This window comes from Pristis pectinata, chromosome 2 (genome assembly GCF_009764475.1).
Source record: "Pristis pectinata isolate sPriPec2 chromosome 2, sPriPec2.1.pri, whole genome shotgun sequence".
Lineage (NCBI taxonomy): Eukaryota > Metazoa > Chordata > Chondrichthyes > Rhinopristiformes > Pristidae > Pristis > Pristis pectinata.
In genome coordinates this window covers 1,654,661-1,670,497 of record NC_067406.1, presented here as the reverse complement: position 1 = coordinate 1,670,497, position 15,837 = coordinate 1,654,661, and the positions used below count along the sequence as shown (strand labels likewise).

General features: G+C 48.6%; 1 protein-coding gene across 5 annotated transcripts in view; it reads right to left on the bottom strand.

Moving 5' to 3' along the window:
* The window catches only part of LOC127567459 (uncharacterized), a 453,787-nt gene that overhangs the window by 32,682 nt on the left and 405,268 nt on the right, over window positions 1-15,837 (bottom strand). The window lies entirely within an intron of this gene.

Sequence of the window (15,837 nt, the reverse complement as noted above, 5' to 3'; positions counted from 1 at the left end):
GGAGCAGAGGGATCTGGGGGTTCATATTCATAGTTCATTGAAAGTTGCCTCACAGGTGGATACAGCAGTTAAGAAGGCCAATGGGATGTTGGCTTTCATAAGTCGTGGGATTGAGTTTAAGAGCCGCGACGTTATGATGCAGCTTTACAAAACTCTAGTTAGGCCACACTTAGAGTACTGTGTTCAGTTCTGGTCGCCTCATTATAGGAAGGATGTGGAGGCGTTGGAGAGGGTGCAGAGGAGATTTACCAGGATGCTGCCTGGATTGAAGAGTACTGAATATGAGGAGAGGCTTAAGGTGCTAGGGCTTTATTCACTGTAAAGGAGGAGGATGAGAGGAGACATGATAGAGGTATATAAAATACTGAGAGGAATAGAGAGAGTAGACAGTAAGCGCCTCCCTTCCAGGGCACCAATGCTCAAGATGAGAGGGCATGGCTTTAAGGTTATGGGTGGAAGGTTCAGGGGAGATGTCAGGGGGAGGTTTTTCACCCGGAGAGTGGTTGGTGCATGGAATGCACTGCCTGGGGTGGTGGTGGAGGCAGATACATTGGACAGGTTCAAGAGCTTGTTGGATAGGCATATGGAGGAACGTGAGATAGAGGGATATGCGGGAGGAAGGGGTTAGGTAGTGTGAGGGTGGTCCGATGGACGGCACGACACGGTGGGCCGAAGGGCCTGTTTTGTGCTGTATGGTTCTATGGTTCTATGGTTCTATGGAAGTGTACTGAATAGATATTCCCATTCGACTCTGTCAAACGCCTTTTTAGCATCTAGTGAAACAACACATTCTGGAGTTTGGGATGAAGGGGTATATATAATATTCATTAATCTCCTAATATTAAAATGTAAATAACGATTCTGAATAAATCCTGTCTGGTCTTCAGAGATAATTTGTGGAAGAACCTTTTCCAATCTAAAGGTCAATAATTTGGAAAATATTTTGTAATCTACATTTAATAAAGAAATAGGTCTATAAGACGCACAATCAGTGGGATCTTTATCCTTTTTAAGAATTAAAGAAATAGTTGCTTCATAGAAAGAGTGTGGTAGTTTACCCACTGATAGGGCATCTTTAAAAATTTTTGCTAACCAGGGAACAAGAATATCAGAAAAGGATTTAAAAAATTCGGCTGTATATCCATCAGTGCCGAGTGCTTTACCCGAGTTCATTGAAAATATTACTTTCTTTATTTCTTCCTCCAAAATGGGTGCATCTAATGTAGAGTGTTCATTTAAAGATAATTGGGGAATCTTCAAATCTCTTAGAAATTCATGCATTGACGTAGGATCCTCAGGGGATTCTGATTTGTATAAAGAAGAATAAAATTCTTGAAAGGATTTATTAATTTGAACTTGATCTATCGTGTAGGTACCATCTGGTTTACGAATTTTATTAATCTGACGTTTACAAAGAATTTGTCAGATAGGATGTGCCTTTGACAAAGCCATGCTGGCCGTCTCTAGCTTTCCCTCAGAATTTTTTCCAATAACTTCCCTCCCACTGATGTTAGAGTCACAGGTCAGTAATTACCAGGCTGTTCCCTGCTGCCCTTCCTGATAAAGAGACCACATTTGCTGTCCTCCAGTCATCTGGTACCACACGTGGCCAGCAAAGATGCAGAAACCTCATTCAGAGCCACATTAATCTCTTCTCTTGCCTCTTCCAGCAGCCTGGGATAAATCTCATCCAGTGACCTCACATATACCTTCTGGATCCATGTATAGATTGTCCTGTTGTCCCTAGTGGGCCCTACTCTTTCTCTGGTTATTCTTTTGCCCTGAATATACTTTTAATACACCCTTACATTTCCCTTAATCCTGTACTGACAAAAGAGTCCTGCCATTAACAGTGTACTGTCCCTTTACATTTGATCTCCCAAGGTGCAACACCCCACGCTTGGTCGAATTAAACTCCATCTGCCACTTCTCTGCCCATATCTGCAACTGATCTATATCCGACTGGATCCTTTGATAATCTTTTACACTTCCAATCTTTGTATTGTCTGTGAACTTACCCCCCAATCCACATTTTCATCAGGTCATTTATATACATCATAAACAGCAGAGGTCCCAGTACGGATCCCTGCAGATCACCACTGGTTACAGACCTCCAGCCAGGATAAGTCCCATCGACCACTACCCTCTGATTTCTACGGGTAAGCCAATTATGAATCCAAATGGCCAAGTCACCATGGATCCCATGCATCATCAAAAAAAAATTAGCCTCTGATGAGGGACCTTGTCAAACGCCTTACTAAAATCCACGTAGACCACATCCACAGCTTTACCTTCACCAATCACCCTCGTCACCTCCTCAAAAAACTCTATTTATCTGTTCCCGATTAAGTCTCCCTCATACTCTCTGAATTTGCCCTGCTCCAATTTAATACTCTCCTGTAAGGTCCACCCTTATCCTAAGGAGTTGTGGTCACTGTTCCCTGACTGTTCTGCCACTGAAAGGTCAGTCACCTGGCCAGGCTCATTACCCAACACCAGGTCCAGTACGGCCCCTCCTCTTGTTGGACTATCTACATATTGATTTAAGAAACCCTCCTGGATGCACCTAACAAATTCTGCCCCATCTGAACGTCTTATATTAAGGAGGTCGCAGTTTATATTAGGGAAGTTGAAGTCCCCCACGACAACAACCCTATTGGTTTTGCACCTTTCCCTAATCTGCCTGCATATCTGTTCCTCAATGTCCCAGTGGCTACTGGGGTGTCTGTAGTATAATCTCATCAGAGTGATTGCATCTTTCCTGTGTTTGAGTTCTACCCATACAGACTCAGTGGACGAGCCCTCCACCACGTCCCCCATGAGTGCAGCTGCAATATGGTCCCTGATTAATACTGTAACTCCCCCCGCCCACCTCTTTTACCTCCCTCTCTATCTTCCAAAACATCGAAACCCTGGAACATTGAGCATGCAGTCCTGTCCCTCTCTCAACCAAGTCTGTGTAGTAGCCATAAAGTCAGTTCCATGTACTGATCCATGCTCTAAGTTCATCACTATTTCCCTTAATACACCTGGCATTGAAATAAACACACTTCAACCCATCTGTCCCATCATGTCTATTACCTTACTACTGCTGGTCCTTCCTTACAGACTTACTGGCCATGACATCGACCTTCCTCTCAATCCCTCCACTTTTTGACCTGGTACTCTGGTTCCCATCCGTCTGGGAAACTAGTTTAGACCCTCCCGAGTAGCACCAGTTAACCTCCCGGCCAGGATATTGGTTCCCCTCCAGTTAACGTGCAACCCATCCCTCTTGTACAGGTCACCCCTGCCCCAGAAGAGGTTCCAATGTTCCAAGAACCTGAAACCCTGCCCCCTGCACCAGTTCCTCAGCCACACATTCATCTGTTCTACCATCCTATTCCTGCCCTGACCAGCACATGGTACCTCCCTCTGCAACTGGATCCTCAAATTCCTGATCGGGAGACCACAGTCACTGCTGATCAGTAGTAACATACGCTCCTTGCTGACAGTCAACAGAGATGCACCTCAGGGATGCGTGCTTAGCCCACTGCTCTATTCTCTCTACATTCATGACTGTGTGGCTAGGCACAGCTCAATAGCCATTTATAAATTCACCGACAACACCACACTGTTGTTGGCAGAATCTCAGATGGCGACGAGGAGGTGTACAGGAGTGAGATAGATTGGCTGGTTGAGTGGTGTCGCAACAACAACCTCACACTCAACATCAGCAAGACCAAGGAACTGATTGTGGGCTTCAGGAAGGGGAAGTCGGGAGAACACACACCAGTCCCTCATTGAGGGGTCAGCGGTGGAAAGGGTGAATAGCTTCAAGTTCCTGGGCGTCAACATCTCAGAGGATCTATCTTGGGCCCAACACATTGATGCAATCACGAAGAAGGCACACCAGAGGCTCTACTTCATTAGGAGTTTGAGGAGATTTGGTACGTCACCAAAGACTCTTGCAAATTTCTACAGATGTATGGTGGAGAGCATTCTGACTGGTTGCATCACCGCCTGGTACGGAGACTCCAATGTGCAGAATCGAAAGAGGCTGCAGAGGGTTGTAGACTCAGCCAGCTCAATCTTCCCCACCATTGAGGATATCTTCAAGAGGTGGTGCCTCAAGAAGGCGGCATTCATCACTAAGGACCCTTATCACCCGGGACATGCCCTCTTTCGTTACTACCATTGGGGAGGAGGTACAGGAGCCTGAAGACCCACACTCAATGTTTCAGGAACAGCTTCTTCCCCTCCGCCATCAGATTTCTGAATGGTCCGTTAACCCATGAATACCACCTCGCTATTACTTTGCCCTATTTATTTATTTTTATAACTTATAGTAATTTTTATATCCTTATGTCATGCACTGTGCTGCTGCCACAACACAACACATTTCACAACGTACATCAGTGATAATAAACCAAATTCTGATTCAGGAGTAATCCAGAGATTACTACCTTTGAGGTCCGGATTTTCAGCCTCTTTCCTAACTCCCTATGCTCACTGTGCAGGACCTCTTCCCCCTTTCTAACTTTGTCATTGGTGCCAACGTGCACAACGACCTCTGGCCTTTCACCCTCCTTCTTGAGAATATTATGCAGCCGCTCTGAGACATCCTCGACCCTAGCACCTGGGAGGCAACTCACCATCTTGGCGTCTCTTACGAGGTCACAGAATCTCTTGTCTGTCACCCATAGAACACAGAACACTACAGCACAGCACAGACCCTTTGGCCCACAATATTGTGCTGACATTTTATCCTGCTCTAAGATCTAACTAACCCTTCCCTCCCACAGAGCCCCCTATTTTTCTATCATTCATGTGTCTATCTAAGAGTGTCTTAAATGTCCCTAATGTATCTGCCCCCACAACCTCTGCCGGCAGTGTGTTCCACGCACCCACCACTCTCTGCGTAAAAAAACTTACCCCTGACATCCCCCTTATACCTTCCTCCAATCATCTTAAAATTATGTCCCCTCGTGTTAGCCATTGTCGCCCTGGGAAACAGTCTCTGACTGTCCACTCAATCTATGCCTCTTATCATCTTGTACACCTCTATCAAGTCACCTCTCATCCTCCTCCTCTCCAAAGAGAAAAGCCCCACCTCACTCAACCTATCCTCACAGAACATGCTCTCCAATCCAGGCAGCATCCTGGTAAATCTCTTCTGCACCCTCTCTAAATCTTCCACATCCTTCCTATAATGAGGTGACCAGAACTGAACACAATACTCTAAGTGTGGTCTGACCAGAGTTCTATAGAGCTGCAACATCACCTCGCGGCTCTTGAACTCAATACCCCAACTAATGAAGGCCAACACTCCAATGATGGTCTCCTGTCACTATTTCTCTGCCTGACTTTACTCTTCCCTGCTGAGGCGCAGAGCCAGCCACAGTGCTGCCGACCTGGCTGCTGCTGCTGTGCCCTGATAGGTCATTCCTGTCCCCCTACTCCCACACCAAGCAGTGTCCAAAGGGGTATACGTATTGTCTTCCTTCTCGCTCTACCTTTCCTTGTGGTCACACAACTATCTGCTGCCTGCGCCTCAAGTGTGACCACCTCGCTACAACTCTTGTCAACGATGCTCTCAGTGTCATGCAGTCAATCAGGAGCTGCAGCTGGGCACAATTAGAACCATAGAACACTACAGCACAGAAAACAGGCCATTCGGCCCTTCTAGGATATTGGTCCTTGTTATTAATTTCCACGGCGGGGTCACGGCCAGAGGAAGGTGTGAGGATTTGTCTGAGAGCTGGAGAGTGGTCTCTGTGAGATGGAGGCGAGTGTGCCAGGCTACAACTGCACCACACAGGTTTGGTGACATTGTCAGGGTTGGTTCTTGGTGAGTTACAAACCAAGCACAAATGAGGTGACCACTATGTGGCATAACTACATTCAGTCCAAGGAGTATCCCTGAGCTTCCGGATACAGGCCACTTTAACTCTACATCCCACTCTACTCTGACCTATCGGTCTGTTACATCCTGCACCGTTACACTAAGGTCCTGGGGAACAACACCTCCCCTGGACACTTCGCAGTCTTCTGGACTCCACATCGAATCCTCAGCTTCAGATAACTCGCTCTTTCTTTCTGTCTGTGTCAGGACTGGCTGTTCTTGCCAGCTATCCCCTTTTCCATTTCCTTTCATTTGTATATTCTGGGTGGCAACATATTACATGACTTACAGAAGTGGTTAACCACTCTTCAGCAGCTACATTATTTCATCCTGTTACAGAAAGTCCCTCTGTTCCACTCAGCTCCCTCTCCCACACTTTCTGAGAACTTGACTAACTCGCTTCTCTCTTTCTCGGTTCTGATGAAGGGTTCCAGACCTGAAACAGCAACTGTTTGTCTCTCCACACCGGCTTTCAGCATTTCCTGGTTTTGTTTCATATTTCTAGCCTTTCTTTTCAGATTTTTGATTTTCATTCATGTCCATTTACCTGGGTGCAGACGCCTGAGCTGGTGATCAACAGATCAGAAATTCCAAGCGACGCACAAACTGCTGGGGGAGCCCAGCGGGCCGGGCAGCATCTGTGGAGGGAAATGACAGTCGACATTTCGGGTCGAGACCCTTCATCAGGACTGGAAGGAAGGAGGGGAGACGCCAATATAAAACGGTGGGGGGGGAAGGGGTGGGGCACGACCTGGCAGGTGATGGGTGGATCCAGGTGAGGGGGGGGGGGATAGGTGGAGGGGGGGGGAGAGGGGGAATGATGTCAGAAGCTGGCAGGTGATGGGGGGATCCAGGTGAGGGGGGGATAGGTGGAGGGGGGGAGAGGGGGAATGATGTCAGAAGCTGGCAGGTGATGGGGGGATCCAGGTGAGGGGGGGGGATAGGTGGAGGGGGGGGGAGAGGGGGAATGATGTCAGAAGCTGGCAGGTGATGGGGGGATCCAGGTGAGGGGGGGATAGGTGGAGGGGGGGAGAGGGGGAATGATGTCAGAAGCTGGCAGGTGATGGGGGGATCCAGGTGAGGGGGGGGGATAGGTGGGATCTGAGAGGAGAGGGAGGCACATGGAATACAGAGAGGGAGGTTGTGAGGGGAACCGGAGGATGGACAGATCGAGGGTGGGGGAGGGAAGAGAGAAGGGGTGACGTGGGCCCCTGGGATAAAGGAATAAAGGGGGACAGAGGGGAGTAGTTACAGGAAGTTAGAGAAATCGATGTTCGTGCCGTCAGGTTTGGAGACCGCCCAGGTGTTGTTCACCTAATCTGCCTCTAGCCTCACCCTGGCAGCGGAGGAGGCCGTGGACAGACGTGTCAGTGTGGGAACGGGAAGTGGAGTTAAAATGGCTGTTCTGGTGAGCTGAGCAAAGGCGCCCAACAAAGCCATCCCCCAGTCTGCGTCGCGTCTCACTGACGCAGAGGAGGCCGCACCGGGAGCGCCGGATGCAATGAGTGACACTGATGGATTCACAGGTGAAGGGCTGCCTCACCTAGAAGGACTGTCTGGAGCCCTGAATGGCGGTGAGGGAGGAGGTGCAGGGATGAGTGCCTGGAGGGGGATTGGTGGAAGGAGACAAAGGAGCCACAGAGAGCGCGATCCCTGCGGAAAGCGGAAAAGATGTGTCTGGTGGTGGGATCCCGTTGGAGGTGGCAGAAGTTGCAGGGAATGATATGTTGAATGCAGAGGCTGGTAGGGTGATAGGTGAGGACAAGGGGAATTCTACCCCTGATATGTCTGGGGGGATGGGGTAAGGATGTCCTGGAGTGGAAAGCCTCATCAATGAGAACAGATGCAATGAAGACAGAGAAACTGGGAGAAGGGAAAGCATCCTTGCATGTGACAGGGTGGGAAGAGGTGTAGCTGGGGTAACGGTGGGAGTCAGTGGGTTTGTGGAGGATGTCAGTGGATAATCTTTTTCCAGAGATAGAGACAGAGAGATCCAGAAAGGGGAGAGAGGTGTTGGAGACGGACCAGTGAATCTGAGGGCAGGGTGGAAGGTGGGAGCAAAGTTGATGGAATTGACGAGCTCAGCACGGGTGCAGGAAGCAGCCCCAATGCAGTCGTCAACGTAGCAGAGAGAGAGTTGTGTGGCATTACCGGTGTTGGCTTGGAACGCGGACTGTTCCATGTAGCTGATGAAAAGGCCGGCGTAGCTGGGTCCGTGCGAGTGCCCACGGCTACACCTGTGGTCCTGAGAGAGTGGGGAGGAGCCGAAAGAGAAGTGTTGAGGGTGAGAACCAGTTCTGCCAGACCAAGGAGGGTGGTGCAGGGAAACTGGTTGGGTCTGTTATGTTACAGTTCCAAGTGCCCTTGTTATGTTGCTCTGTGCCCAGTCTCACAGCAACTAAAGAAATCTTTATTGGTCACACGTACATCGAAACACACAGCAAAATGCATCTTACTGCGTAGAGTGTTCTGGGGGCAGCCCGCAAGTGTCGCCACACTTCCACTGCCAACATAGCACGCCCACAACTTCCTAACCTGTACGTCTTTGGAATGTGGGAGGAAACCGGAGCACCCGGAGGAAACCCACGCAGACACAGGGAGAACGTACAAACTCCTTACAGACAGCAGCCGGAATTGAACCTCAGTCACTGGCGCTGTAATAGTGTTGAACTAACTGCTACACTAGACCATTTGCCATTTCGGGCAAAGATACTGTTAAAAGTCTAATAGGGGAAATATAAATGCAGAAATGCCAAGAATGTCAGTAATGTTGTTGAACTGGGACTGGGTGTGACAGCTGAATGATGCATGCTTCAGTTGGGAGAGTACAAGGTGATACAATGGGAGATTTCAGTTTTCACACGGACCGTATGAAGTCAATGTTGAGTTTACTGTCACATGCACGTCCATGTGTGCACAGGTACAATGAAAAACTTACCTGCAGCAGCATCACAGGCACAGAGCAGCAGATAAGCAGCATTCACAAGGAAAACATAAACAGAAATGATAGTTTATACAAGAAAGAACAGAGAAGAGCAAAAACAAAGTCCATTTGAGTTCAGAGTGGTCCCAGTGTTGCTGTACTGAGGCAGTGATTCGGGTTGTGCCGGTTGGTTCAAGAACCGAATGGTTGAAGGGAAGTAGCTGTTCCTGAATCTGGTGGTGTGGGACTTCAGGCTTCTGTACCTCCTGCCCGATGGGAGCTGTGACAAGATAGCACGGCCCGGATGGTGGGGATCTTTGACGATGGATGTTGCCTCCTTGAGGCAGCGCCTCCTGTAGATACTCCCGATGGTGGGGAGGGATGTGCCCGTGATGTGTTGGGCTGAGTCCACTGCTCTCGGCAGCTTCTTACGTTCCTCCTCAACCTCCTAAGGGAGTAAAGATGCTGGTGCATCTCCCTTGTGATTGTATCTATGTGCTGGGCACAGTACAGGTCATCCGCTATGTCAACACCCAGGAATTTAAAGCTGCTGACTCCACTGCCAATTCCCCAATGCAGACTGGCGCATGTTCGCCCTCCTTCCCCTTCCTGAAGTCAACAATCAGCTCTTTAGTTTTACTGACACTGAGCGAGAGGTTGTTGTTGTGGCACCACTCAGCCAGGGGTCCTATCTCACTCCTGTACATAGACTCACGAAGGGAAACAGTTCAAGTGGTCAACAATTAATTTCTAGAATTTACTGCAGATGGTTTTCTGGAATTAAAAGTGATGCATTGGAAGTGCGATGTGATGTATTTTGGGAGGTCAGATAAGGATAGGAGATAAACATTGAATGTTTATGGGAACCAGAATGATAGGTCAGAGGTTGGTGTGTTTAGTGTGCAAGTAGATGCAGAGTGTAGAGAGACTGTGAGGAAGGAGAGGCAGTTGAAAGGGCAAAATTGCAGTCAGTTGGACGGGCTGAAGTGTGTCTGCTTTAATATATTGGTATTGGTTTATTATTGTCACTTGTACCGAGGTACAGTGAAAAGCTTGTCTTGCAAACCGATCGTACAGGTCAATTCATTACACAGTGCAGTTACATTGAGTTAGTACAGGGTGCATTGAGGTAGTACAGGTAAAAACAGTAACAGAACACAGAGTAAAGTGTCAGAGCTACAGAGAAAGTGCAGTGCAGGTAGACAATAAGGTGCAAGGTCAAACAAGGTAGATCGTGAGGACAAGAGTCCATCTCATCGTGTAAGGGAATAGTGCAATAGTCATCACCGTGGGATAGAAGCTGTCCTTGAGCCTGGTGGTATGTGCCTCAGGCTCCTGTATCTTCTGCCTGATGCGAGAGGAGAGAAGAAAGAATGACCCGGGTGGGTGGGGTCTTTGATTATGCTGGCTGCTTCACCAAGGCAGTGAGAGATATAGACAGAGTCCATGGAGGGGAGGCTGTGATGCGCAGAGCCATGTCCACAACTCTCTGCAGTTTCTTGTGATCCCGGGCAGAGCAGTTGCCATATCAAGTCATGATATATCCAGATAGGATGCTTTCTATGGTGCATCGGTAAAAATTGATGTGTCAAAGGGAACATACCAAATTTCTTTAGCCTCTTGAGGAAGTAGAGGCGCTGGTGAGCATTCTTGGCTGTGGCGTCTACGTAGTTGGACCAGGACAGGCTGTGGTGATGTTCACTCCAAAGAACTTGAAGCTCTCAACCCTCTCGACCTCAGCACCATTGATGTAGACAGGTGCATGTACACCGCCCCCTTTCCTGAAGTCAATGACCAGCTCTTTTGTTTTGCTGACATTGAGGGAAAGGTTGTTGTCATGACACCATTCCACTAAGCTCTCTACCTCCTTCCTGTACTCTGACTCATCGTTGTTTGAGATACGGCCTACAACGGTGGTATCATCTGCAAACTTGTAGATGGAGTGAGAGCAGAATCTGGCCAAACAGTCATGAGTGTATAGGGAGTAGAGTAGAGGGCTGAGGACGCAGCCTTGTGGGACACCATTGTTGAGAATAATCGTGCCAGAGGTATTGCTGCCTATCCTCACTGATTGCGGTCTGTTGGTCAGAAAGTCAAGGATCCAGTTACAGAGGGAGGTGTTGAGTCCCAGGTCTCGGAGCTTGGTGATTAGCTTGCTTGAGATTATAGTATTGAAGGCAGAGCTGTAGTCAATAAACAATAGTCTAACGTAGGTGTCTTTACTGTCCAGATGCTCCAGAGCTGAGTGTAGGGCCAGGGAGATGGCATCCGCTGTAGACCTGTTTCAGCGATAGGCAAATTGCAGTGGCTCGAGGTTGTCTGGGATGCTGTTGTTAACTATGCAGCCCGACTTCGTTTTGTAGCCCATTATAGTGTGTAAGCCCTGCCACAAATGATGGCTGATCTGGGACTCTTGGCATTCCTGATAGCTTTCCGGAGGTCATATCTCGATTTCTTGTACAGATCAGGATCACTAGGTTTGTGTGCTGCTGTCCTCTCCTTCAGGAGGGAGTGGATCTACCGGTTCATCCATGGCTTCCTGTTTGGGAACACCCGTATTGTCCTCTTTGGTACACAGTTCTCCACACACTTGCTGATAAAGTCTGTGATGGTGGTGACATACTCATCAAGGCTGGCAGCTGAGTCTTTGAACATGGTCCAGTTTACTGTCTCAAAGCAGTCGCGTAGGAGCTCATCTGCTTCCTCAGACCAGCACTGCACGACTCTCTCTACCGATAGTCCCTTTTCAGTTTCTGTTTGTATGCAGGGAGACGGAGCACAGCCCGGTGGTCTGATTTCCCAAAGTGAGGACGAGGGGTGGCTCGGAAGGCGTCTTTGATGGTTGTACAGCAATGGTCCAGGGTGTTTGGGCCCCTGGTGGAGCAGATGTGCTGGTAGCATTTTGGTAACACACTCTTGAGGATGGCCTGGTTGAAGTCCCCTCAGGGTATCCTGTCTCAAGGTTGTTGACCACAGATATAGCTCATTGAGTGCAGGCTTCATGTCCGTCTGGGGTAGGATGTAGACTGCCATCAGGGTAGCTGAAGTGAACTCCCTTGGCAGATAGAATGGTTGACACTTCACCGTTAGATATTCCAGGCTGGGTGAGCAGGAGCTCGCCAGGACCATCACGTCTGAGCACCACAGGTTATTGATTAAGAAGCAGACCCCTCCACCTCTAACTTTGCCTCGGGACACTGTACGGTACATCCACTGGATTGAGAAGCCCTCAGCTTGAATAGTGGAGGCAGGTGAGGCAGGTGTGAGCCACATTTCAGTGAGACAGCAAACAGCAGTTCCTCAGTTCTCTGCGGTAGGTCAGTCTTGCACCTAGTTCATCAGCGTTGTCCTCAGTGGACTGGACATTAGCTGGTTGTATGCTGGGGAGGGGGGGTCTTGTACCCACACTGCTTCAGCCTCACCTGCAGCCCAGCCCTCTTACCCCGCTTCTGAGGTAAGTGGCTGCGACTCGGTCCTGGACTGGAACCACTGGGTAGGTAAGTGATTGCTTAAGGACAGACCTGGAAAACCTGGAGCGGATTTCCCTGGACTGGAAGTTAAGAAATTTCTTCCGGCCAGACATTGAAGACCTGGAGCTGACTCACCTGGACTGGAAGGTAAGCCTGGTAGACCTGGAGTGGATTCAGCAGGCCAGTGAGGTAAGTTGTTGTTTCCATATCGGTCTAAAGGTCCTGAAGGGCCTTGGTGTCGGGACTCGGCCCTCGGTGCTCCACAGGCTTTGGCTTCCAATCTGGAGGGCCCCTGGCATCGCGCGTCCCTGCAGAATGCGAGTATCAGGAACAAGGCTGATAAACCTAGAGTGTGGGTAAGTACATGGAACTATGACATGGTGGCCATTGCAGAGACTTGGCTGTCACAAGGGCAGGAATGGCTGCTGGATATTCCGGGGTTTAGATCTTTCAAAAGGGACAGGGACGGAGGTAAAAGAGGTGGGGGAGTGGCTTTGCTGATCAGGGACAGTGTCACAGCTGTAGACAGGGAGGATGTCCTAGAGGGATCGTCCACTGAGTCAGTGTGGGTGGAAGTCAGAAACAGGAAGGGAGCGATCACTCTATTGGGAGTATTCTACAGACCCCCCACTAGCAGCAGAGACGCTGAGGAGCAGATCGGGAGGCAGATTTTGGAGAGGTGCAAAAATAACAGGGTTGTTGTCATGGGTGATTTCAACTTCCCTAATATTGACTGGCACCTCCTTAGTGTAAAGGGGATAGATGGGATGGAGTTTGGTCGGTGTGTACAGGAAGGATTCCTGACACAGTATATGGACAGGCCGATTAGAGGAGAAGCCATACTGGACCTGGTACTAGGCAATGAGCCTGATCAGGTTTCAGATCTCTCAGTTGGAGAGCATTTTGGAGACAGTGACCATAACTCCTTGACCTTTCCCATGGCCTTGGAGCGGGATAGGAGCAGACAATATGGGAAAGTATTTAACTGGGGAAGGGGGAATTATGATGCCATTAGGCAGGATCTTGGGAGCATAAATTGGGAACAGATGTTCTTGGGGAAGTGCACAGTGGAAGTGTGGAGGTTGTTTAAGGAATACTTGCATGGGGCTTGGATAGGTTTGTCCCATTGAGGCAGGGTAAGGATGGTAGAGTGAAGGAACCATGGTTGACACGAGATGTAGAATATCTTGTCAAGAGGAAGAAAGCAGCTTACGGTTTAGAAAGCATGGATCAGACAGGGCTCTGGAGAGTTACAAGGTAGCCAGGAGGGAGCTTAAGAATGGACTTAGGAGAACTAAAGTGGGCATGAAAAGGCCTTGGCGAGTAGGATCAAGGAAAACCCCAAGGCATTCTACATGTATGTGAAGAATAAGAGGATGACTAGAGTGAGGGTAGGTCCGATCAGGGATAAAAGAGGAAACGTGCCTGGAGTTGGAAGAGGTAGGGGAGGTCCTTAATGAATACTTTGCTTCAGTATTCACCAGAGAGAGACCTTGACGTTTGTGAGGATGGCGTATGACAGGCTGATACACTAGGGCATGTCGACGTGAGGAAAGAGGATGTGCTGGAACTATTGAAAAACATTAGGATAGATAAGTCACCGAGGCCAGAAGGGATATATCCAAGGTTATTACGGGAAGTGAGGGAAGTGATTGCTGCGCCTTTGCGTCCTCACTGGCCACAGGAGTAGTGCCGGATGATTGGAGGGTGGCAAATGTTGTTCCTTGGTTCAAGAAAGGAAGTAGGGATAACCTTGGGAATTACAGACCAGTGAGTCTTACTTTAGTGGTGGGAAAATTACTGGAGAAGATTCTTAGAGACAGGATTTATGGGCATTTGGAGAAGCATAGGCTGATTAGGGACAGTCAGCATGGCTTTGTGAGGAATAGGTCATGCCTCACGAGCCTGATTGAATTCTTTGAGGATGTGACAAAGCACATTGATGAAGGTAGAGCAGTGGATGTGGTGTACATGGATTTTAGTAAGGCCTTTGATAAGGTTCCTCATAGAAGGCTCATTCAGAAAGTCAGGAGGTTTTGTAGATTCAGAATTGGCTTACCCATAGAAGACAAGAGGGTGGTTGTTGATGGAGCATATTCTGCATGAGGTTCGGTGACCAGTGGTGTTGCACAGGGATCTGTTCAGGGACCCCTGCTCTTTGTGATTTTTATAAATGACTTGGATGAGGATGTGGAAGGGTGGGTTAGTAAGTCTGCAGATAACACAAAGGTCGGTGGTGTTGTGGATAGTGTAGAAGGTTGCTGTAGGTTACAACGGGACCTTGATAGGATGTAGAGCTGGGCTGAGAAGTGGCAGATGGAGTTCATCCCAGAAAAGTGTGAAGTGATACACTTTGGAAGATCAAATTTGAAGGCAGAATACAAGGTTAATGGCAGGACTCTTAGTAGTGTGGCGGAATAAAGGGATCTTGGAGTCCACATCCACAGATCTGTCAAGGTTGCTGCGCAGGTCGATAGGGTTGTTAAGAAGGCGTATGGAGTGTTGGCCTTCATTAATTGGGGTATTAAGAGCCGTGAGGTGATGTTGCAGCTCTATAGAACTCTGGTTAGACCACACTTGGAGTATTGTGTTCAGTTCTGGTTGCCTCATTATAGGAAGGATGTGGAAGCTTTAGAGAGGGTGCAGAGGAGATTTACCAGGATGTTGTCTGGATTGGAGAGCATGTCTTATGAGGATAGGTTGAGCGAGCTAGGGCTTTTCTCTTTAGAGAGAAGGAGGATGAGAGGTGACTTGATAGAGGTGCACAAGATGATAAGAGGCATAGATCGAGTGGCCAGTCAGGGACTTTTTCCCAGGGTGAAAATAGCTCACACAAGGGGACATAATTTTAAGGTGACTGGAGGAAGGTATAAGGGGGGATGTCAGGGGTAAGTTTTTTTACACAGAGAGTGGTGGGTGTGTGGAACGCACTGCCAGCAGAGGTTGTGGGGACAGACACATTAGGGAAATTTAAGAGATTCTTAGATAGACACATGAATGATAGAGAAATGGAGGGCTATGTGGCAGGGAAGGGTTAGATTGATCTTAGAGCAGGATAAAATATCAGCACAACATTGTGGGCCGAAGGGCCTGTGCTGTGCTGTAACGTTCTATGTTCTATGTACAGTGATGTTGTAGTTGTATAAAAGTTTGGTTAGCCTGCACCTGGAGCAGTGGGCAGTTCCTGTCACCTCATTACAGGAAGGATGTGGAGGCTTTGAAGAGAATTCAGATGAGGTTTACCAGAGGGCATGTGCTAGAAGACGTTGGATGAACCTAGGTTGTTTTCTCTGGAATGTAAGAAGCTGAGAGGAGACCTGATGAAGGTTTTAAATTATGAGAGGCAGCGATAGGGTAGGCAGTCAGAATCTTTCTCCCAGGCTAAGAAATGTCAAATACTGGATATGCATTGAAGGTGAGAGGGGAAGAGTTTGAAGGAGATGTGTCAGGCAAGTGATACACACACACACACAGAGCAGCGGGTGCCTGCAATGCACTACCAAGGGAGGTGGCAGAGGCAGATCCGATAGAGCCATTTAAGCAGCTCTTAGATAGACACA